The sequence below is a fragment of the Rhinolophus sinicus genome, chromosome 1 (assembly GCF_057876585.1).
Source record: "Rhinolophus sinicus isolate RSI-liver-muscle chromosome 1, RSI-T2T, whole genome shotgun sequence".
NCBI classification, from domain to species: domain Eukaryota; kingdom Metazoa; phylum Chordata; class Mammalia; order Chiroptera; family Rhinolophidae; genus Rhinolophus; species Rhinolophus sinicus.
Window position 1 is genome coordinate 76,382,076 of NC_142501.1, and position 22,540 is coordinate 76,404,615.

A 22,540-nucleotide genomic window follows, 5' to 3' on the forward strand; every position below is an offset into this window, starting at 1 on the left:
GGACAGAACTGATTTTTTATCTTCCCCCCTGAGTAAATGATGATTCATTATTTCAGCTAGTCAGGTCAAAAACCTTTGTGTCACCTTTGACTCTCTTTATTTCATGTCCTATTATGATAAATTAAAAAAAATCTATTGGCTCCATATTCTAAAAATATAAAAAAGCAAAGAATTTCTTGCCACCTCCACTGGTACCTCGCTGGTTTACCATCATTTTCTCTCACAAGATTATTGCAAGACTCACTTAACCAGTCTGCCTATGTCTGCCTTGCCCCTTTCAGCCTATTCTGAATACAGTGATCAGGAAGACTCTGATGAAACATACATCTAATCATGTTATTCATTTGCTTCAATGGTTTCTCATCTAATGCAGCACAAAAGCCAAATTCCTTAAAGCAATCTACAAAGCTCAAGAAGAGGTGTGTTTCCATATGACTTCTCTAATCTCACCTGTACTATTCATTTCCTGGTTCATTCTGCTGGAGCCACGTTGGACTCCTTACTGTTTCTTGAACACATTTTGTCACTCCTCCCTGTGGACTGGAACTTATTCTTTCTGTATGTGGAATGTTCTTCCTCCAAATACCCGTGTGGCTCATACCCTCACTACTCAAATGTCACCTTCTCTGAAACAGAGGTATTCCTTGACCATCCCCCATCCTTGCATACTTCTTATATCTCCTTTCTTGCTTGTTTCCTCCTACAATTATTACCATCCAACGAAATCTATATTTTACTTATTTATCTTGTTTATTATGTTTCTACCACTAGAATAGTGGTTCCAGAGGGCATGGTTCTTTGGTCCATTGTATTTTCTCTTATTATTTCTGTAGCCTGGAGAATTACCTAACCCTTGTTGCTGCTCAATAAATACATGCTGAATGAAAAAAATTATGTTTATGACATGATGAGTAAAAATGTCATGAATGCATTCAATGAAGTAGTAGGCAGCAAGTAGAAGTACTTAATTAGATGTACAAACAGCTTTATCAATACATTTTAAGAGCATGGTGTTGAGTGAAGGTAAAATAAGACAGAATATAATCTTTTGCATTATAACATTTTTATCACTTTTAAACCCATTATGCTGAAATAACATCATATTTCTTCAAGTATTTCTACCTATACGAATAAGCAGAATGAAAGGAGAAAAGAATGCAGATGGTGGGTACAGGGGGAAAATAATAACATCAATAATAAAATAAGAGAACATTGCCCAGACTAAGGAAGACAGTGTGCCATGAGCTAAGAAATATGAGTAACCCAACTCTTGACACTGGGGTCCCAAAATAACCACACACATGAACAAGAATCACTCTTGTTGTAGTGTGGAGAATGAGTTGTAGGGCACAAGAGTTGATGTGATATTAATCCCTTAGAATCGTTGAGATATGGTGGTAGATTGAACTACAATAAGAGTGAAGGTAGAGAGAAGTAGATGTATTTGAAAGATACTGGGGAAGTAAAAATTCATAGGATGTGATGCTGGATTAGCTATTGGATGAGAGGAAAGACAGGGAGGTTTCAAAAATAATTCCTAGGTTTCTGGTTCTGATGTTATCATTCACTAAAAAAGAGAATTTTAGCATAAGAATTTCCTCATATTTTTTGGTTTGGTTGTATATTTATAATTTTGATCATCTAAATAAAATACATTCAGGTAGTATTGTTCATAAAGCTAACACCACAGTATTTTTCTTTTGATAGCTATTTGAATTATGTTTTATGAAATTCATACTTCATATTTTCCAATTCATTTCAAGTTCAGATAATAAGATGAATTAAATTAAGTCCAGTTAGCACTTCAGATTATGGAAAATTACTGGTTTCAAAAAATAATCTTTAAAGCTTCAGGATTCAGGGTTTTGTACTTTGCAAAGCATTACTTAAACAAATTGAGGTAGTGACTAACAGTGTAGAGTCTGATAACATAAAATAAAACCCATTGCAATTATTTGCAGTTGGCTGAGATCAGTTTAGTCAAAGTATCTTGCAAGGATAAACACACAAATTTAAAATAAAATTTAAAAATAAATATCTCTAAGTATTGGAATTAATCATTTATATTCCTATCTTTCTATTGTGCTCTGTATCTTTATGATAACACTGCATTCTGCAGTGAATTGTAATTATTGGTGTTACATGTCTCTTGTCTCCTACCCAATTATAACCTCTTATTGGGCGAAGACAATGTCTCATTTTTCATATCGCAGTTCACATTGCTTATTATGTAATGTTTACTCAATATATGTTGAATTTAGTTATTTTTTAAATGATCAACTTTAGCTGTTGCCATTTTTTTTAATAGTCTGCATCCAAACCAGTTTTACTAAGAAGATTACTTACAAGCATGAGCTTGATTGCTAGACCCTGAAGCATTGCAAGGACTGTGCTTACATACCTTCTGAAACTCCATTGAATGAATTGGCCATATTCTTTTCTTTCTGAATTTCCCCCCAGTTTTTCTTATTGTTATTGTTCTTACCCAAGTATATACAAAGAGACAGTGATACAACTATTGTATTTCAGCATCTACTCCTGGTATCCAAAAAGCAACTGGTAGACAAGAAATGATGACACAAATCTGTGTTAATAGAGGCTTGATTTTTGCCAATCTCATATAAAAGAGAAAAACAAGTAAATCTGTATGTTTAAGTGCTGAGAACAGTGATCAATAAACCTTTTCTTCTCCCACTCTAATTTAGTCATTCAGCAAATATTTATTGAGTATTTTATTTGCTTGGGACACATCAATAAATAAAACAGACTGAAATCCCTGCCCTTATGGAGGTTATATTCCAGTGAAGTGAAATAGACAAAATAAAATAAGCAGCATAAATGAGGGAGTGAAAGAGAAGGAAGGAAGGGGGGAGAGAGAAAGAGGGAGAGAGAGGTTGTTGGAAGGTAATGAGTACTATGGAACCCAAGACTAAGTAGAACAGGGTAGTGTGGGTGGGGAGGGTGAAGGGTGTGGACATTGTAAGGATAAACACACAAATTTAAAGGGAGAACACATTGTGAAAATAAGACCTGAACAAAGCTTTGATGGATCTGCAGGAATTAGTTCAACAGTTGTCTGGGGGAGAATATTCTGGGAAGGGAGAAAATCTAGCTCCAATGCCTGAAGGTGGATTTGTCTGGGATTTTTGAGGAACAGCACTGAGGCCGATGTGATGGAGGGGAGTGAACTAATGGAGGCTGGTAGAACATAAGTAAGTGAGAGCTGGGTCGCAGAAAGCCTTGAAAGACTTCGTATGAACCGTGGTTTTTAGTCCAAGTGAAGAGTCATTACAGAGTTCCAAGCAGAGAAGTGACACAATCTGACTTCTATTTTTAAAGGATCTGACTGCTGTGTTTAGAATAGATTGGGGGTGAGGGTGTGGAGTAAGGGTGACCAGTTAAGAAAGTTATTACAGAAATCAAGTAAAAGATGGTAGCTGAGACCAAGATGATGGCAACGGAATTAGTGAAAAGTGGTCAGCTCCTGGATATATTCTGAAGGTTGAGGCAACACAATTTTTTAACAGACTGGATGTGGGATGTAAGAGAAATAGTGGAGTTGGGGGTCACTCCAGTGAATATGGCTTTAAAAAAAACTGGCAGGGTGGAGCTGCCATATACTGAGACGTAAGAGTGCTGAAGGGAGGGGTGGGTTGGTCAGGAGTTGAATTTGGGGTGTGCAGGGATTGAGATATCTATTCGTAATCTCAGATCTTACCTTAGACTTCTTAATTGTGAAACAGCTTTGAGACTACAGTAAATACAATATTTGTCTGTCTAGTCAATAATTTCCCTTTACAAAATAAGAGGTTGATTTGTGGAAAATGCTGGATGACTTGCATGGGGCTACACAGCATGACAATTATCATGAACAGTTGTCCTTTTAAAGTGCATTCTAGGCATTAATCACAGTCAAGCTCAGAAACCTCTGGCCTATTTAAGAGAAAACGTGCCAGGCGTAATGATTCCGGTCACCTGAGAAGGGGTTATAAAAAAAAACCTCCCTTGTAATGAAGACATACAACTAACGCTCATTAAGAGTTTGCATCATGCCAGACACACTGTCTCATGAATTCACTTAAGGCTCACAGCAGTCCCATGAGCTAGGTCCTAGAACTGTTTCCCCCATTTTGCAAAAGAGGAAAAGAAACTATACAGAGGTTGAACAATTTACTAGTAAGGAGCAGAGCTGGGGTTGAAACGCAGCATCCTGACTTCTGAGTCTAAAGTTCTGTACCTTCTCACTTCTCCGTTCAGCTTAAGTATTCAAACCCTATAAAAATGCAGTCAGTGCTCAGAAAAGTAACATTGAAAGCCCATCACTATGTCTTTTACTTGAGGTTGTAGCAACAGGTATTGAGAAGTGGAGGGAGGAGCAGTCGTGTACACTTGTCACTCAGGGAAGATGGGGCTGGGGTTACAGAGTGCTAAGTTAAAGAACTGGGAGACTGGAAGGGGAATAATAATGAATGTCAATATAATTTAAGATGTATATATGTATATATATATGCATATGTACGTATGTATATATGTATATATATGCATATGTACATATGTTTATATGTACATGTGTATATATGTATATATATGCATATATGTGTGTATATATGTGTATATGTACATATGTATATATGTATATATATGTGTGTGTGTGTGTGTGTATATATATATATATATATATATATATAGTCACAGGATGTGGAGTACAGCATAGGGAGTAGAGTCAGTGGAATTGTATATGATGCCAGAGGGGTAGTAGATTGGGGGAGGGGGGTTATCACTTTGTGAGGGGTATAATTGTCTATTACATTTTTTTGTATATCTGAAACTAAGAAAAAAAAAAAAGAACTGGGAGGAGGAAGATTAGAACTCTCTGATTTCAAAGACAACTTTCCGAGCTCAGTTCTACCTAAGACTAATTATTCTTTGCAATAAGCCTGTTTAAATAAAACCCAGGGGTGGTTTTTATAACATTAAGTGATTAGATTAAATTAAAGGCACATATCATGTTGATCTTGTGTATTAAATAATAATTTGTTTAAGCTTGCCTTACTATGATTTTATTGATTTTATATTTGATGGACTAAAGTTTAATTTAAAATGTGCCAATGACTAAACTAAACTCTTAATTGACACAAATTAGCTCCGGTGATGTCTCACAGGTTCCCTTTCTTTAGTCTTGTCAAGTAATTCCAGGAAGTAGTCAGGGTAGTTGTGTACATTTTTCCTTTCATTAGTACTTACTCACCTTCAGAGAGAGGAGACACTGACTCCTCCATCCAAACCCACTGTCATGCAGGGTGCCATGCGGGGTCTCTAGTCCTGCTCCCCACATAAGAACGCAGGATATGGTGAGGCCAAAAAGGAACACCCAGGGAGCCATAGACAGGGGAGTCATACCACTGTAGTCTCTCCTGAGGCTGGGTTGGAGACTCAGGAAGCAGGAGCCACACGATCCGCAACCTGCCGTTTGCTTCTCTGCCAACCAACCTCACTTGCTAGCTGCAATCCGCTTTTGCTAGCTCAGCCACCATCTACTTGCTAGCCCCCATTTGCTGCTAGCGTAGCCACGGCAGTTATATCAGTGGCCAGTGGCTCATTGGTTACAGCTGACAGCCAACTAGCCACAGCTGGTGGCCATCCAATCACAGTTGATGGCCATTTACTACCCGAGTGGGCACCCTTCCACGTGAGGGGAGAGCCTGGAAACTGCACTCCTGGTTCTGTCCCCACACCCACAAAGTAATTGACAGTTGATAAAACCTTTAAATATATTGAGATGGACAACAGCTGAGATGTTTTGTTTTAGCATATGCCTTCTGTCATCCTTTACATTTCAAACAAAAGAACTATTGTGTTTACCAATGCACTATATTTCTTTGGCTTTATTTATGTTCCTTTTGTGGTAAATTTTTGACATTTTCACTTCAGATTGAAGAACCTGTCTTTCAAGGCATTTGTCTGCTACCTGGTGGTCAGATAGAAAATTGCACTTTAAAAGTGCACCTTAAAGCTTTGGAAAACTATACGTAATTTCTGGGCCACATTAAAAAAATAATAAGAGTATTTCAAATTTGCTTCAGAAGTCCATTGTCTCTCATTTCACCAGAAGGTGGGTCATGTATTAGATTAAATAATTGTTTTCTTAATGCCTTTGAGGCTTCCAATATCCCCTTTATTATAACATGAATATTCCAACATGCAGACAGAATTTTTTTTTTCTTTTGCTTAATTTCTAGTGTACAGAGCTATACTAAGGGAGGTCAATTGTTAGGAAACAAAAAAGGAGAAAAGCAAGATTAAGAGTCACTTTTGGAATTTGGGGGGAGACTGATATTTCACAAGATATTTCTCAATTGCTAAGTAGTAAGACTACAGCTTTCCTTTTCTTTTTTCTTAAACACACACGCATATGAAGTTCTGACAATTAAGTTCGTGAACTATCTATATATCTCCAAATATATATATATGTATCAAAAAAAGTATGCACATTTTAACAAAGGAAAAAAACTATTAAAATTGTAATGCTCAATATATACCGATACTAAAAGATGAATACCAGTCACATTTGACTTCTGCAGTTACAAGAGGTGCTCAAAGTGGTTACCATCAGCATCCAGACGCTTCTGATTATGGCGAACTACTGCTTGAGCAACGTTGACCAAAATGTCACTTGTACACATTTTTTTTGCACCCCTGGTGTATATAGTCATGGGATGTAAAGTACAGCATAGGGATGGTATTGTTAATGGTATTGTAGCAGCTATATACGATGCCAGAGGGGTAGTAGATTGGGGAGAATTATCACTTTGTGAGGGGTGTAAATGTCTAACTATTACGTTGCTTTGTACACCTGAAACTAATTTAAAAAACAACAAAAAACCAAAAACATATGCATAGCCAACCAGAGTCAAGTTTGCCCGGCAAGTTAACTCTGAAAACTTTGACCCTCTCACTTGCAGTAGCCCCTTCCAAAGCCTTGAGAAAGGCCTCCGCAAACACTTCACATCATCACAGCTTTTTATACAATTTGCAAAAAAAAAAAAAGCATTTCAATTTAATCTGTCGAGACCAGTTTTCACTCTGACTGGCCCACTTCATACTTCCCCTACAGCATCCTTAGCATTTTGAGTTTGGGACAAAGGCACGTTAAATTGCAGATACTCCATTTTAGTTGTAATTTAGAAAGACAGTTTGGAGTGTTTTAATAAAACAAGTGAGAAATTATAGACTCTTTATGTGGTTATATATGGATATTCTCTTGCTATTTTAAAATATATTTACTAAAAAAACTGAGAGAACATTCCAATTCACCTGAGTGAAATATGAAGAGAAAAGGTCACAAATAAGTGATAAAATTTAATAGAAATTAATTTGATATCTGGAAATGAATTATAACAACAAAAATCTGATCATATCCAAATGGGTAATTCATTAAGAGAAAAAGATAACCTTGAATGGAAGTCATGAGTAAGCTCTTGGTTTGGTAGATGATCTAATAAAAAGGAAGTGTTTCACCTGGACAAAACGGGAAAAGATATAAATTTCTTGCTCATTTCACCAGAAATAACTGACAGAAGAAGTAAATTTTGAAAAACTCATAATGCAGTATCACTATAGTGAGGGCACCAGTAATTGTTTAAAGAGTATTGTCAAGTCAAAAATAATTAATATTAAGATAAGTTGCTGAGCAAAAATTGCCCTGAGAATTTATGACTTATATATAACAGCAAGTTTTCCTGCTGTCAAATTTAACCACAATCCTAAAAAAATTAATTTGACATCCCAAATATCAAGTTATGAAGTCATCAAAAACACTTCTAAACTACTAAAAATAAAAAATAAATTTTGATCAACTGGTTTAGAGAAAACTGCTATATTACCTTTCTATTCTCTCCATGGAAAACATATTTGTCCTATGAAAACAGGAAAAATATTATAGGCATTCTCAGGTCATTAATAAATAAAATTATGTTGCACATATGGATATTGTGTTATTTGTCAACTTCTGAATATTTCCAATTTCTTGTGATTTCTAGGCTCATTCTAAATCAATATTCACTTTTACATCTTTGTAAGAAGTTACCTTTGTAATTTTTTAAAAAGGTCTTGTGTTAGACCTCCGCACAATATAAGCTTTGGGTCCCTCAAAAGCAGGATCTACCCCTATAAACACTTTCACTGTAATTGTTACCAATTGTGGGTCCTTTCTCAATTCTTATAAAGCAAAGTCACACACACACACTCACTCAATAGTGGTACAATTTTCTCTAAAAATAAAGCATGGGTAATGACTTTATATTTAACTAAAAGGCTACGCTCTTTACATTCCATGATCAGGGTGAATTGATGTCTACATCTCTAATGAAAAAGAGACTGGCTTACACCTTTTAAATGTACTAGTCTTAAAGTTTTTACCATGACTATCGTGGAGCAGACAAAACTTTAGAGCCCCAATTTCATCTAGGGTCCTCTCCCCAGTATATTGTAACTAATGACAATTTTCATCAAATTTACTGTTTCCCACAATTGGAACCAACTGTCAGATGTATGTATTTCGTATAAATAAACAGACAAACAAATAAACAAATAAATAAATATAGGTGTTGTGAGTACTATAATCACTGGCCAGAGAAAGAGGAGCCATTACTCTCTCTTTTCTACATAGCAGTTTTGTGGGAAAAGGAGTATGTGTTCGACTTTGTTCAACAATTTCCAGTCAGGGTATGCATGATAATGATATCTTTACATTGTGGTGTATTTCTGTCCAATATTAAATAAGAAATGCAAGTCTTTTGATGCTGCATTGAGTGTGACCCATCTCGAAAAGTATATTTGAAATGAAAATTGTAAACTCTAAAGCTTGCTTAAGCACAATAGGCAAATTTCTGCCGATTTTTTCCTGAACATATACATTTCTGCAAATTTTTGAACATACAACTACAACAGGCCTCTATCTATTAGCCTATCCCATTTCTTTTGTAGGCTGGTAAAAGTAAATTTCTCTTAGCGGTTGTATGCTTCTCTCTGACTTGAACCAGGCATTTATTTAAATGGTGCAGGAAGTAAGGAAGAGCACTAGGAGAATATGTCGTTTTAGACTCAGGAAACACTGCATGAGCTTCACTGTGCTGGATGCCTTGCAGTTGGGACCCTGGCCAACGGGCTCCAGATTAGAGGTTCCAAAGACCCTCATCCTCAGTTCATTAATTTTCTATGGCTGCTGACAGAACTCAGAGAAACATTTTACTTATTAGATTACTGGTTTATTATAACAGGATATAACTCAGGAACAGCCAGATGGAAGAGATGCATAGGGCAAGGTAAGGGGAAAGGGTGTGGAGCTTCCAGGACCTCTCAAAGTGTGCTATTCTCTCCACATCACTGGGTGTTTACCAACCCAACAACTCTCTGAACCCTGTCCTTTTGGGTTTTCATGGAGGCTTCATTGCATAGGCATGATTGATTAAATCATCTGCCAATGCTGGTGGGACTCAATCTCTAGCCCCTCTCCCTTCCTGGAAGGTCAAGGGGTGGGACTGAAAGTTTCAATCCTCTAATCACATGGTTGGCTTCACTGGCAACCAGCCCCCAACCTTAGTTTCCAAAAGTCACATCATCAACATAACACAAGACACATTCTTGCTCTTATCGCAGGAACTTTCAAGTGTTTTATGAACTGTGTGCCAGGAACAGGGTGGAATACCAAATCTTTCTTGTTATAAGCCACAGTATCTCACAAGGCTGTTGTTACCCTGACTGGTTATATGTTGAAGCAAATCCATTGCTGTGGTTAGTCCTTATTCAAATGTGGATAAAATAAGTTTGTGGATGAAAAGGGGGAGGGGGTATGTACAATTTCAGTGAGTAAAAGTAACTTCACAGGATGATTTAATCGTAAATTGCTAACTGGGCAGGTCTTGGTGGGTAGTTACACTCCAGGCCTATAACTTCTTTAGTGAAAGGTTTATCTTTGTCTTAAGCAAGCCCTGTCCATTGTGCTTGTGCACACCTTTGAAACGCCTCTTTTTCAGACCCGAAAGCATAACCACCCTTAAGAAAGCACTTAATCTTGTTAATATCCTGTCCTCCAACCTCTGCCTTGCTTTCTCCCACTTTCATGTAATCTACTTTATGTTCCTTCCTTAATTCCAAATGTATAAAAGAACTGCAAAACTGTCATTCTCTAGAGTATTTGAAATCTTGTTTCCCAGCAATATCCTCAGTTTGGCTCAAATAAACTCTTATAACAATTCTCTACAGTCTTTCACATTTTTTACGTTGACAAGTTTAAAATTAGAATTATTATATATAAAGGGCTTATTGAATCTCTATACCTTGTGGCATAAACAATGTTTTCTTTTTTTCTTCAATCTCTTTTTTTCAGCATCTGTTTTGTTGAATTCCCCCCTTCCAATCAATTTTATCATGGATAGATTTCACAGCTTTCTGGTTTCTTATGTTTATTGAAATTAAACCAGTTCAATTTAAAATGGCACTCTTTATATTTGATCCCAAGTGCTTCTCCAGAGTATACACAAGTTATGGTGTTCAAAATATAATCCATGAGACTTTTTCTAGCCCATGAATTGTTTGCTACTTGTGAGAGGTAAGGAAAATAAGTGAGAAAAGGCCTTTAGAAGCTTGTATAGTAACTTGACATTGATGTAACATCCAAGCCCCTCCTCTGGATTCTATATTTTATCACGTTGGCCCAACAGGATGGCTGAGGCCCTCTTCTGTGAACTCTGAGGGCCACAGGGAATTGGAATGAAGTCAAGATTTGTGCCCATCTCCTTTCCAGGCATCACATTCTCTTCAAGCCCTGCAGGCATAGGCCCTACAGGAGGCTCCCCATTCTTTGGTCTTTTTGTTCATGAATGCCCCACAGTTCAAGGGACATCTCAAAGCTCTCCTAAGATCCATCTCAGAAGCAATGGCACCATCCGGAAATGATAGATTTCTGCAGCTTAGCAATCGTTCAGCCAAGGAGTGAGTGTCTAGTGGTATTTTCTTATGGTTACCCTACATCTTTATGAGAGTTGTCTTGAAGCTGCCCTCTCTCAAATGGCCTCAATTAGATGGGAGTAGAGGTGCAAATGGAAAACTTTATCTCCAAAAAACTGCATTCCCTACACTTTTCTCCTCTCCCCCTCTCTATGTCTCTATCTTTCTCATCATCTATATTTCTTTCTGCTATTGTGATGTTTGGTGGTGGGGTGAGGTTGAAGTGAGTAAGGCCAATTCTACCACCGCTTAGAAAATCCAAGGCTCTCTTCAGTTTATGAGAGCATATAGTAAATTGTGATTTCAGTTTCTGGTTTTGGCCATAATTCTGGCCAATGGGGGAAAAAAGAAATCCTCTCAATGTCCTATAATATCTGTCTCAGTAGACTGCATTCTGTTTGAGAGGAAAATGTTGACACCATTGGTGATGGTTAATATTATGTATCAACTTGACTGTGCTAAGAGTTGTCAAGAACGCTGGTAAAAAGTTATTTTTGGGTATGTCTGTGATGGTGTTTCTGGGAGGAATTAGCATGTGAATTAGTAGACAGAGTACAGGTCACTCTTACCAATGCAAGTGGGCATCATCCAATCCATTAAGGGCCTGAATCGAATAAAAAGGCAGAGGAAGGATAAATTTGCTCTTGACTTGAGCTGGGATACCCTTCTTCTCCTGCCCTTTGATATAGACACTCCTGGTTCTAGGGAGGCATGGAGGCTTTCAGTCTTGGACTGAATTACGTTACTGGCTTTCTTGGTTCTCCAGTTTATAGATGGCAGAGCATATGACTTCTTGGCCTCCAGAGTCACATGAGCCAATTCCTATAATAAATCTCCTCTTATATCTATCTCTCTTTCTGTCTACCTATTGGTTCTGTTTACCTGGAGAACCCTGACGGAAATACCACGTTATCAGCTGTCACATTTTGCAAGGTCACTGGGAACCCAAGCAGTAACTATGCAGAGTAACCTGACTTCTTATCAGGGAGAACAGCCTAGACTTCAGGGAATTCCTGACTGTGGACTAAGCTATGTTTCCTTTTCTAATAACAAGCCACATCTAGACTTCCATATGAGAGTAGTTTACTTCTCTGAAATGAGGGATTTTGCAAGAATTGAAATGTGTTAATATACGTGATGCTCTTAGAGCAGTACTTGGCACATAGTAAGCACTTAAAAGTTAGCTGTTCACTGTAACTTTGCTTAGCCAGGATGCCATCCCAATCATCTTATTTCAGTAAAAGCACTGTTAGAGATTGACTGCAAAAATGATGCAATTTTCTGTCCCTCTGTGTACGAGTATCCATGCCCTTTGCAATGAACTTCTCCCATCAAAAAATGGAGACTCTTTTTCCAATTCTTGAATCATGGCTGGACTAGTGACTTGCTTTGGTCAATAGAATGTGATTGGGAGTGACATTGCTTCTGTCTGAACCTAACTCTCAAAAGGCTTTGTGGACTTCTGCTCTGTCTTGAATTCCTTCCTTTGCTATGAGAACAAGCCCAAACCAGCCTGTTGGATGATAAGAGACTACGTGGAGGATTGCTGAGGCACTTCACTTGGAAGTCAGCTAACCCTAGAAGTTGAGCTGCTGGGCTGCTGTGCAAGTGATTATAGACGCAAGGAGAAGCCCAGCCAGCTGGACACATAAGAAACTGACCATCTGAGCCCAGCCTAAGTTGTTTAGCTTTAGAATTAAGAACTAAATAAATGATTCTTGTTTTAATCCAAGATTTGGGGTGGTGCTCCTCCTCTAGCCAATGTTCTATCTCATGCTATTCCAGACTCTACATTCCTGTCAGAGCCTACTGAATTTTTAACACCTATTTCAATTGGTAGTTCTTCAAAAAGATTTTTCTAATTTCTTTAGATAGTGTGTTATCTCACCTGTAATTGAACTCCCGTTTTGACAGTGGTGTCCCTTTTGTAGGTTTTCTTTCTTTTTTTTTTTTTTTTTTTGGGGGGGGGGGGCTTGTCTTCTAGTAGAACCATTAGTGTGCTACTCATCTTGGTTTCCCTACAGCTAGTAAGTGGACACTCAGCAGGCATGAGACTGTGAGCCAGGCATGGTCAATCATGTAACTTTTCTCATAGTGATATGCCTCAGGAGGTGAGTACCAGTGCCAGACAGGGCCATTCAGAGAGAGAGGTAAGAGGAGGTAAGAAATTGGATCTGGCTCTCTTTGGTTATGGTTAATTCTTTTTTTTAATCAAGGTCTACTGAGTGTTGTTTTGATTATTTGCAACAACAACAACAAAAATCCTTCCAATTATCTTGTGAATTGAGGAAAGTTACTGTGAAAGATCATCTCAGTGCTTTATCACTTCTAGTTAGGTTGATACAATAATGTGTTGTCTTAATTGGAGCACTTCTGAGAGTTAAAGGGGGTGCTATTAAAAATTATTCAGAGAAAACAGGTGTTAACTGAAACAGTTCCTAGGTTTCTTAGAAAAAACAAGTGAGCCTTGATCTATAAAGCCGAGGCCCAGATGCTGGAAAGTTGTATTACAAAAAATCCATGTATAGACCTTCCTCGGGTCTCCTTTTGTGGCCGCTAGTCAGTCTCTCACTCTTACAGCCCTTTTAGATACAACAATGCAGTTAATAAACAAATGCCCACAGGAAGCAAGATTTATTGGACAGGTAGCAATTAAACTCCTTGAAGTTATGTTGTGTTCATGTAAGATATTTCTTGAAGTTCTGTTTGTAATTATTCTAACTTAAAAAATGAAAAAAGTACAGGTCTTTGTTTATGTGTGGGAATTTTCCTTTAGGATATTGTGTTTTCTATCCTTGTGGGGGTTAAAAAAAAAGAGCTGAATTAATACCATGTTTAAGTTAGATGTTGAATACATTTGGTGTATAAATGTCATGCCCAGATCAAACCTGTGTTACACGCCACACAATAGGACCCAATATGTGACTAAGGCTGGAGACATGTTTTAATTTCTATTTTTTATTTTCCTATATTAGCCAAAGATGTTGAGATCATGGGGATTAGTCTCCCAAACTCCTGTTCCTCATGTAAAGGCTTGGGGGATGAGAGGGGGAGGGAGGACTTAGGAAGAGTAGGTGGGTCTGTGTTCTGATAGACAGCAGCAATAGACAGGACCATTAATACAGGACTGAAGTACAAGGGGAAGTAATATTATGGTGCCCATCTTGCTTTACGGTTGCTAACTTGAAACCCAGTTTTACTCTTCACAATTTCTCCCATGGAATAAACAATCAAATATATGGGGATAAATCAGCAGTAAAGTCATGGTGTGTGTGTGTGTGTGCGTGTGTGTGTGTGTCTGTGTGTGTGTGTGTGTGTGTAGACAGGGTGCTAGTAGTTGTCATCTAAAATATCTACATCAATCTCCACATTCATCCTCAGAGCAAAAATCAGATCAGAAAAACCTAGGAAATAAGAGATAAGGATTACCACTTTTGTCTTTATATTATTTTCCTTTTAAAATTAAAATATTTAATAATTGAGGTTTTTGTTTTTTTCCTCCTTGAAAAGTGTCTAGTGATGAGTTCCCAATTCAGATGAACTTTGTGGGTGAGCTACAGAGACCTGAGATAGACCCGCAAATAATTCAGAAGTGATTCTGTGAAGTTGACAAGTGAAAGGTAATTCCTTTTAAGAAATATTAAGCATTCACTCCATACGTAATTACTAACTGCAGGGGAAATTAAGATGATAAAGACACAAGTGGGGATACTATAAGACAAGCTAAGGAAAGAGCTAAGGAGGAGTCCAATTATCATTATACAATGGAGTCTGATGATAGAATAGGTACTATCAGGCCTGGAAAATTTAGGAAAATCTTCTTGGAATAGGGACCATTTGAAATGGGACTTAAAAGTTGGAGAATTTTTTTCAGGCATAGATAGGAAAAGGAAAGAGTCATTTCAGAAATAATCAAAATCTCAGGGAAAGGAAAATTTGGAACACTTTCCAGAAATAGGTAGTGATCAACTTGGACTGAAAGAATAAAAAGGCTAAAAAAGCAGTGCTATGCAGTGTATCTCAAACCATATCTCTTCCCAATGTCAGCTCATTAGCCTATCCACACACATTCACACACACACACACACACACACACACACACACACACACCACACAACCAAGCAAATACTTTGGGATTTCTGGGTCATAATCTGATGTAGTCCTGGTAGATATCGTCACTGTAGAACTCAAGTCTTCATATTTAATTCCATCTTGAAGAAAAACTTGTGATGTTTTTCACTGTCATGGAACCCCATGACTTCTATTTCACAGTCCATGTACCAGATTTCAATATCATCATGTTTCATGTTTTATATTTTGTATTTGTGGGTGGGAGGGAACTATAATGTCCTCTTTCCCTAATAGCATATTAATATTTTGTTTCAAAGGATCTTGACTAGGAATATGATTTGTTTCTGGTGTGTGTGTGTGTGTGTGTGTGTGTGTGTGTGAGAGAGAGAGAGAGAGAGAGAGAGAGAGAGAGAGAGAGAGAGAGAAATGCGGGAAATGCAGGGCCCTTTGGAGGATTTTGAGCAAAGGCATAGTTTCAGGAAGATTTATCTAGCATCAATGTATAGGAAAAATTAGGGAGACGAGGTAACTGGGAAACAATTAAAAGCTCACAAAAATCCTAGTAAAAAGTACTAAGGTTCTAGGCCTAGGTAGGAGTGGTGAAAATAAGTAAGAGAAGATAGTCTGAAGAAACCCTGTCAAGGTAAAATGAAAAGAATGCTAAGAATTGATATAAATGGCAAGAGAGAAAGATGACTACATTTGTACAGAGAATGTAGTAGAATCATCAGTAGAAATAAAGGTGTCAAGGGAGTTAAAGAGAAGTTAACAAGTATGGTTTGGAGCATAAGGCATTTGAATTCTCCACTGGCATATTATATGTAAAGCTAAACTTCCCCAAATGTTAATTATTTAGAAGGAGCTAATTCATTAGTAGTGGGAAAGAATGAGATAATAAAAAGTTTACTTGAAGACTCCTTGCTGTCACCAATATGAACTAACATTTAAGTTGCATCGCGTGCCCATTTAACTGGGAGAGGCAGAGAGAGAACAAATTTAAATAATGCGTATGAGTCTTCTTTGTGAGATGTCAATACGAATTTACTGGTTCCACAGATGTCAATTCCTGCTACCTCTGGAAGTGTGGACACTGACCTACCTAATTGTGGTTACGCTAATTTCAATTCTTGCCTTTCATCTTGGCTAACCCCTCAACAGTACGACCCCACTGTGTGGTTTGAATGGAGAAACACAAGGAATTTGGCATTCAAATATTCAGGTGTATTCAGCATCTAAAAATTCTTCTATATCCATGCTTTAAAAGAACTTAAAGTCATTTGATAATGAAGACAATATTTCCAATCTGGTGTTTAATGCTTTTACTTCCCAGCAGCATAATACCACTTTGGTCAGGTTGAACCGCTGCACCATTTTGCAGCTCTTTCAGAAAAATAATGAAAACAATTGGAAAGACATGATCACATGCAATGGTGAGAAAATAGTACTACTGCCCAATCTTTCCCCGTAAATGTGAAATATTCTTGGTTCATCTCCACACTGTGTATAAGCCCTTAGAGCAAGGGATATTGTTTCAGTTTTTTTGTTTGTTTGTTTGTCTGTTTGTTTTTGTAGCACCAAATAGACACAGTGCCTAACAACAAATAATTCTGAAAAGTCGTTAAAGTATTTATCACAGCTGAAATTTTCTGGATCTGTACTTTTATCCATGTCCCCAGCTTGAAGTGTTGTTCACGAGAGTAAGCTATAACATAAGATGGCATTCTCACTCTGTTTCTGCCACTGATGTAGTTTGTTGACTGTTAATATTTTGCTAATATATTTTTGTTTACTACTTTACAATTTCAAAGTACTTTTATATACAGTGACTCATTAATTTTGATGTAATGGTGTTCCCAAGCCACAGATAATGGTGAGACAGATGAGCTCTTACATTACACTGCATGGGTTCAAATCCTAGTTGCTTCTGCTAGCCGTGTGACCTTGAACAAGTGCCGTATCTGTTCTTCAGTTTTCTTGTCTATAAAATAGAACCTGCTAAATAGAGTTGTTGAAAGGGCAATGAGATAGTCTCTGAAAGTACTGAGCACAATAGAACCCAGTTAACAGCTAAATGTTAGTTATGAATAAATTACTACTTATGTACTTCATTGGGGTATAACCATGGTGTACGGATAAACTGACCCGCATTCTTGAGTAGTGTGTTTAGAAAAGCAAGCTGATAGAAATATGTTCAGAGAGATTTTTATGATTTCCATGGGGCTAGGGATTTTCTTTCCTCTGTCAGCTATGAAAAGGGACATGACAGGCAGGAAACTCTAGTTATTGCTAGAGTAAGTGATGAGGATTTCCTCACAGTAAGCTCCATGAGGGCATTATGTCTGTCTTATTTGCCACTATATTTCCAGAACCTAACACACACTAGGTACACAATAAATATTTGTTAAATGAACAAACACATAGGAAAGTCTTAATAGCTGTGTGATTAATCTCAAGCTCAGAAGCATTTTAGGAATCAAATATGACAGTGATCTTTTGAAAGCAAAAAAATATTTAGAGATGTTAACGCCAATTACTCTGAACTCCTTAGAGAAAAGTTGTTAATCAATATCAAAGGGGATATTGATAATACTCATGATGATATGACTTTTCTTCTATTTAAAAAAATGAAACCATAACATTTTATAAAATTTATTGATGGAGTTCCATGTTTGGATTATTTTTGCCAAAAAAACTCAAAGAGCTTTTAGAAAGAACTAGAAAGGCCGAGTGAGTGTTATTCATTATAAAAACTCTGAATCCCCAAAGATTATTCCTTACTTAAATGTCCTCAAACCCTTGACACGTTTGAAGTGATTGATTCCAAATTCATATGTCTAGAAAGTATTTATGAAGAGTCAATACTAGTCCTCACTATGAAATTCAGAAATTATAGCGCCAATCAGTATGAGTTGGTACAATTTTTCAAATTATCAAAGGCAAAATTCATTTATCTGTGTGTCCACCTATTCTGTCATTCATTTATTCAACAAATGTTAATTGACTGCCTACATTGTGTCAGGTGTTATGTCAGATTCTAGGGATACAGCAGTCCAAAAGACAGTTGCAGCCCTTTCCCATAGAGTTTATGATGTAGAGAGGACTGAAATGGTAGAATGGTCCCAAGTTTGGGGAGATCCTGCCTGTTGACCTCCCTGAATCTTTAGAGCATTGATTTCTACTTCACAGTGCTGTCTAAAGCTGATCTTTAGACAGTGCTGTCTAAAGGCTGTGTCTGTATGATAAATACAAACGAGCTAGAAGATGAGAAATTCAGACATTATTCACGCATCCACAAATACCTATACATGTTTAAAATGATGTTGACAAAATATTCCAACATCTTGGAGTCTTATACGTAGGCACCGCTGAATAAAATTAAACTGAGATCAGATCAGTTTAATTTGTCATGGTTGAAAATTGCATTTGTAAATTGGTTCAATTCATCTTTAGACAAGTTCTTCAGAGACAGCCTTGAATTCTTAAAAAGCCCCTGATTTTGTATTTAGATCTTAGCATTGTCTTTAAAAAAAAAAAAAAAAAGTAGTAGTTTATATAACTGGAGAATTCCCTACTGATTACATGATAGAGGAAGCATGAAAGTCTGTTAGTCTTTCCAAAGTCAATTGTAATTTAAGCTCATTATCTCCCCAAGGATATTCTATTTCAAATGGCAATAGAATCAAAACGTAAATGCCCCAATGAAAAGGTTCGGTATTCTTTTACTGAACTATGTATTTGCCTTCAAAATCATAGCAGGAAAGAATTTAGAAAAATCTGGCCACCAATTGGACCAAGAGAAAGAACTAAAATTCACCAGAATCACTGATGTATAGTCACAACAGGTTTTGTCCCCCTAACTTTTAATACCTAATTTATTTATGATATTAAAGATTGAGCTTCATGTAAGATCTCCCTAATATGTCTTTATTTTAATATCGTTTTGGACATGTCAGTAACTCTAACATGATCATTAATAACAAAGAGTATTAATATAAGTTGTAATTTTTTTCCCTTTCCCTCAGGTTTTAGGGAATCTTTAGAGAATCACAAGGGTCCTCTCTAAGCCTTAAGGATGCTTACTTTTGACTAAAACTTTAGGAGAAGGCTTATATTTCAATGACTAAATTTTTACTGAAGAAAACTGGCCATTTGACTGGTCACATGTATCTAGAACCACTGTGACATGTAATCTGTCATTAGATTTCTTAAGTGTGATGGATTTGCCCCTTCACTGTGACAAATGACCTGACAGACATTTATTAGCACTTAACATTATGCAAATGAAGCATACAAATACAAAAACTTCTAGAAAACACAAATGTAAAGTATCTGCTCATTTGATAATTGTTCTGTAATTCCATGACAATATTTACATTGATGGGAAAACAGGATAATTTCACATTAACCAAACATGCTAAATAAAAACATACTCACCTTAAGCTCCAAATGTATACAATGTACTAAAATGTGTTGAAATGACAATTTCCTTATTACAAGTGTTCAATGATTTCCCCTTCTGAGAATCTGTGTCATCGCCTGAATAGCTTTAATATTTCTTTGTTAAATGATAATTAAAATATATGTTTTATTACATTTGTCTTGTAAAAATGAGAACTACCTCTTTCAAACTGAGTAATACACAAGCAATCTCCATTCATTCCCTTTAATCATGCGTTGTCTCTTTTGTAAACCTATTTTACGTAACCTATTTTACATTCAGGATCCTCACCCTTGCCCTCCCCCCCCAGTTCTCTCTGGTAAAAAATGGTATGTTTTCAAGGATGAGAATCTGTTACTACAGCAGAACGTTGTTAAAAATGGTGTAGCTCCTAATTTCCTTGCTGTTTGTCCTCTGTTGGGTGACAGACAATGAAAAGTAGGCAGAACCTGGCGTAAGACTAGCTGAACAGGGCAAACTAAAAAATGTGCTGGGTAATTCTGATGGGTTTTATTTTATTTTTTCAAGAAAACAGTTCCTAAACTGAGCTTTATAAATTTTTAATTTGGGGGACTATCTGAAATGGGAAATTTATTGTATCTTGGGGAATTAATTTCTGCATTTGAGTAAAGGGAATACTCAAATATTTGTCTCAGTTTTAATGGTTTATCTAGAGTTTTTCAATTGGACATTTATTCTTTTTACAGGTACACTTGTGTGCTTAAGGTATTTAGTGCCCAAATAATTATTGCTTCCTATTCGTTCCATAGAGTAAAATCAGACTTAGGTGACTAAATTCAATAACAGTCAAAAGTTATGATCAGTATAGGTGGCTCTAGCAGATCATTTTCCAGTAAATGATACTTTCTGAAAGATGACATCTCATTGTCTTTTTACCTACATAAATATGTATCATGCAGTAGGTATCTTTTTCCTTCAGAAGCAGCAGCATCTTTTCATTGATAATATTAATATCACTGGTTTACATATGACTAATTTAAAAGGAATAATACTTTGATCTTAGATTGCCCAGAATATCCACTTTATATTTGAGGAAACTGATCTAAACTTCGTATGACATATATTTGGTGTGTGTGTATGAACATGTATTATAATTTAGTTTTTTAAAGCCCTAAGCTTTACATGTTAAATAGACTTTTGTAATAGCACGTCAGTGTACAAAGAGTTTATATTTCTCCAGAGTTTATCAATCAAAAATATAAAACAAACAAAAACATATTGTGAGCAGTGTTAAATATAAATATGTGAGGATCAGAGGATGAAGCTAGGATCTTTGCTAGTATTCTCTTACCAGATGCATAACATTGGTAAAAAAAAAAGACCTACCTTTGTAACAAATACATTCTGATAATATATATTTTGTGGAATAAATATACATTCTATTCTGTTAGAATTAATAGTAATAGATACAAGCAATACTTAAATTAAAAAAAATACAGTACTAGAGTTCTCTATCCTTGCTTCTAGCAAACTAAAGTTGAGCTATAATTGCCCCACTCTATTAATGCATAATAAAATTCATGGAAACAGAAAATAAAATGCCAATTGCTTTGAGAATCTGAGTAGAGTATGTAGTATAATACCTTGGCTCTTTCAAGAGGGGAATCGAACTTGAATTTGCAATTAACTGGAATTCTGATTTAGACAACTCAGCAGTATGGATGTGGAACAGGTCAGGGAGAGGGGCAACGTGAAGGTTTCTTTTAAGTGGTGACAATATTGAACTGATGCAGTTTGAACTACAGCCTAATGAGGAATTTGTTAATCTGTGGAAAAGCCATAGACCCAAGATTCACTTCATCCTGGCCCTGGTGATTTATCTGAAAGTCATGGACTTTATTCTTAGACTGTTTCAGTCTGCAGGCTGGAAAACCTCTCCGTTGACACACGGAGAATTCCCACTACAGTGAATGGAAGGTCTGTGTGTGTAAAGAGCCTTGAGCAGCAGGGGTTCAGGCCCAGAGAAAGAAGGTGTCGAGTTGCCTTGGTAAAGAATTTATACACCACAGTGTTCACAGCTTCTTGACTGGTATAATTATCAGTGTTGTCTTTTCTTTTTACTATGTGCTGGGATTCAGAAGCACGGTTTCAAATTTGTGACTCTCAGATGTTTGATCAAGTAGCTTTTCTTCAAGGACCTGAAAGGGGGGAAAGAGTGAGAGAACTCAGTGATTGGTATTCATTTATCAACTACAAAATGCTAAAAATAACAAAGAAGCATGTGCTATGTGACAACAGCAAGGATTATTTTGGGCGCTATCATTCATGCACAATCTTCTACACGTGAAAAAAAACAATATGTGATGTTTGCAAAGGAAGTAATTATCGAATGGGGATGGAAAAGACACCGTTATTCCCTAAAATGAAATAAAGAACACCAGTTTGGAGACATTTCAAATGTATAACATTTCTTCCTCCCAATTACAAATAACTCTATTTTTCTTCATGAAGGCAAAGACCAGACAACCTTTATATTATGACTCTTAGGGAGGTTAGTACCGTGTTTTCCTGAAAATAAGACTGGGTCTTATACTAATTTTTGCTCCAAAAGACACACTGGGGCTTATGCTCAGGAGATGTCATCCTGAAAAATCATGCTAGGGCTTATTTTCCGGTTAGGTCTTATTTTCGGGGAAACACAGTAGTGCTCTGGTTGAGGTACAGGCCAGCAAAGCCGCTTTCTGACAGGCTGGAAGCACCCATATTCCTTCTGTGAAGCAGATACCAGGCCTGTATCTTCTCCCACAAAGAGCCTGACACCAAATAGAACAGAGGAGACAGCTGTCCATATGGTCAGATTTGGGGAGCAGGCTCCCCAGATAGTCCCCCGAGACCTGTCACTCTTCCAATTATAGAGTCATTTCTTTCAGAGAGAACAATGGTTTTCAATCTTTAGTTTTAAAGCTGCAGATATTTTTATTTTAATAAATGCAGAGCACCATCTACAAAACAGATTTTAACAAATTGTTCTGGTTGATGTGGTGGGGAGGGTGGGGGCTTGCA

General features: G+C 36.8%; 1 protein-coding gene across 1 annotated transcript in view; it reads right to left on the minus strand.

Moving 5' to 3' along the window:
* Positions 1–16,382: 16,382 nt before the first annotated feature.
* Positions 16,383–22,540, minus strand: part of LIN7A (lin-7 cell polarity scaffold A) — a 159,654-nt gene continuing 153,496 nt past the window's right edge. Inside the window, exon 6 of the mRNA XM_019751288.3 lies at positions 16,383–21,675. The gene's annotated coding sequence lies outside the window, so the exon portion shown is untranslated. The remainder of the gene's footprint in view (positions 21,676–22,540) is intronic.